This window comes from Apodemus sylvaticus, chromosome 16 (genome assembly GCF_947179515.1).
Source record: "Apodemus sylvaticus chromosome 16, mApoSyl1.1, whole genome shotgun sequence".
NCBI lineage: Eukaryota > Metazoa > Chordata > Mammalia > Rodentia > Muridae > Apodemus > Apodemus sylvaticus.
The window spans coordinates 60238365-60241666 of NC_067487.1; the positions used below are offsets into that span (position 1 = coordinate 60238365).

At 44.4% G+C, this 3302-nt stretch overlaps 1 protein-coding gene across 1 annotated transcript in view; it reads left to right on the forward strand.

Annotated features, from left to right (window-relative positions):
• The window catches only part of Ocln (occludin), a 62142-nt gene that overhangs the window by 43691 nt on the left and 15149 nt on the right, over window positions 1–3302 (forward strand).

A 3302-nucleotide genomic window follows, 5' to 3' on the forward strand; every position in this document is an offset into this window, starting at 1 on the left:
GTTTTTTTGTTTTTGTTTCTTCTTTGTTTTTGTTTTGGATTTGGTTATATGAAGGTATGTGTGTGGGGTATTTCCTTCCTTAAATTTCTGTCACATACCCCAGAAAAACTTTGTTTCAATTAGTGCCAGGCAGACATGATCTTCCATAAGGACTTGTTTTGAACATTTAAGAGCACTGGCTTGTCTTCCAGAGGACTGGAGTTGAATTCCTAAGCGCTACCCAATTGGTCATCTGTAACCCCAGTTCCAGGTTTTCTGATGCCCTCTCCTGCCCTTCATAAAGACGAGGCATAAGTGATGTGCAGACTTACCTGCAGGCTAAGCACCCATACACGTGAAATGCAAATTCAAATTAAGTTAGGCATGGTAGGCTATGTCTTCAGTCCTATCACTTGGAAGGCAGAGGCAGCAGGATCTCTGAGTTGGAGCTTATCCTGGTCTACAAAGAGAGTTCCAGGACAGTCGGGGCTGTTACACAGAGAAACCCTATTTTGAAAAAACAAAGAATGAGAGAGAGAGAGAGAGAGAGAGAGAGAGAGAGAGAGAGAGAGAGAGAGAGAGAGAAAGGGGGAGGGGGAAAGAGGGAGGGGGGAGGGAGGGAGGGGAGAGAGAGAGAGAGAGAAAGAGAGAGAGAGAGAGAGAGAGAGAGAGAGAGAGAGAGAGAGAGAGAGAGAGAGAGAGAGAATGAGAATTAAACAGGTACTCAAACTAGTCACTAAAAATTGACTGGACAAGTTCCTTTACCGGCAGGCAGCGGGAGTTCCTGACAGAGGACAAGGGCAAAGTGGAGTGTCCTCTTGTGTTAGGTTTTCAAGAATAAGAGCAAAGAACAGCAGGAAGGTAACATCATCAAATTAGGGCTTGCAATCTTCCGGGTTTCTGCTGGGAAGCCTCTCTCCAGCTGTTGTTCCCAGCTGAGCTTTCCATGCTGGCCCTCAGCTCCTGGTTCCCACTGCGACACTTTTCTGTCTTGGGGTAAACAATAGTAGCTCTGTTGGTTCAGCTTTAGCTGTTGTCAAGGACACAGCTTTGTTCCCCTGGCTGTTCTCTTCTCTTGTCTTAGAGTACGAGGCAGGTGAGGCAGGTGAGTCTGTTCTCAGCTAAGGGGTTTTGGAGGACCTTTGACGCAAACATGCTTGGGTGTGAGGGGGATGGGCACCCCTGCTTCCAGAGCCAGCTTTGCAGTGAGCTCAGATTGTCAGCGTGGGACAACTTGCCAATATAGTGCACATTTCAGTGGCTCGAAGTGTCCTAGTTTGACCACCGGAGTGAATGTCTTTGGTTCCTTTCTGTTACCGTTACCTTCATCCTGTGGGTTCCCTGTCCTTTTTGAAAGCCATGAGACAAGGTCTCACATGTTGCTGTGTAGCTCAGGTGGACTTGAAGTCCTCTTGCTTAGTTGGTAGCATTGCAGGCATATGCTGTCTGTCTCACTTGGCTTTCCTTCTTCCTTTCTTCTTCTTTTGCAGAGACAGACAACTCCCTAGACAAGCTCCCTCCCATGCTTAAACTCAGTGCTCTAGCACGGCCTTACCTCCTTCTCCTTTACACAGAAGTCGTTGGCGGTTATTGTTTGGTATCAATAATACAAGTCTCCCTTTAGTGACCCAGGATCTGGCTCTGTACCGTAGGCTGACCTCGAAGCTTTCATCCTTCTGCCTCTGCCTACTAGTGCTAGGATTTCAAGTTCGTAGCTATAGAATTTTTACTTTTACGATTGTGTCATAATTTACTGAAGGATATATCCTTGGGAATACGAAAAAGATACTGGTGAGCCTTTCAGTTTTGTATTCCTGTGTTCTTATGCAGTTAGAACAAATGCCAGACTATGAAACTGTTGATCCGGAGGGCATGCGTTTACAACATCTCACCTGTCCATCAGGACATTTCCCAGTGATGGGCTAGGAGGCCATGTGGCTGCCTGGGGTGTCAGTGAATAGAGCTTCTCCACGTGCTCACTGGAGCTTCCTGCTCATTGAATACTCAACAGGTTTCAGTCGAGGCCATTGCTTCTCTGTTGAAGTCTGTCATGCCCCTGTACCTTCATTTATCTATAGTTTAACAGCTTCTATCTGATATTTTGGTAAACCTTTTCCCATTCATTCAACATTTATTAATCAGTTTTTGTGTATTTGATTATTTACAAATGCTAAGGTTAGAAAGATAAAATTTTATGTCCCCCTCTGCAGAGAACTCCAATTCTAATCAGGAACCTGACGTCTGCATGGGTTAGACGGTATGACTGACACTGTGTTCACATTATCTGTAGAAAGGACTGTCTGAGTCAATACTCTGAGAGGGGATTAAGGCAGTCAGAGGCCTACACAGTTTAGGGGAGTCTTCACTGAGCGGTGACTGTCAGAATTGTATAGAGAGGGTGTGTGGCTTACACTTGCGCTTTAGATACTTGGAAGGCCCCATTCTCAACAGTCAAGCCTTCTCCAGCTCCAAAGAATACTATTCTTGAGGGAGAAAATGCTTCAATAACCATTTTCTTTCTTTTTTGTTTCTTATCCTTAGGCTGCTGCGGATGAATATAATAGACTAAAGGAAGTTAAGGGAGTAAGTATCCAATTTTGAGACTCTTTTACTTGATGTTTATAATGACTATATCTTTTATATATATGTACACTGATTATAGACAAAGTCCCTGTCATTTACCTATAAGTGTTATTACTGAGAAGTTAGAACTTTAGTTTAGTTAGTTAGTTAGTTTTGTTTTTGAGACAGGGTTTTTCTGTATAGCCCTGGCTGTCCTGGAACTCACTCTGTAGACCAGGCTGGCCTCGAACTCAGAGATCCTCCTGCCTCTGCTTCCCAAGTACTGGGATTAAAGGCATGCACCGCCGCCGCCACCACCACCACCCAGCTCTAAATGCATTTTTTGAGACAGGGTTTCACTGGATATCCCTGGCTAGTCTACAGTTCAGCTTTGTAGATCAAGCTTGCCTTGAACTTACTGAGATCCATCTGCCTTTGTCTCCCAAGTGCTGAGGCTCAAATGCGTGCTTTATTATACCCAGCCCTAAAATCTGTCTTTAAAGTTGAAGTGTATCTGTAAATACCTGTATAAGTCACAGTGGGGGGGGGGTTGGTAAGTTTTCACAAAGGGACCTCAAACCTGTATTCCTGGCACCCAGAAAAGGAAATACATTTTTAGTGACTTTAATAGCTCCACATTTTTACTCCTCTCCTGTTTTTATACCATCCTCTCCCCCCCCCCCCCAAATTATAGATTAGTTTTCCCTGTCTTGAAATAACTCGAATAAAAAGCAATATGGCCCTGGAGAGATAAAGAAACA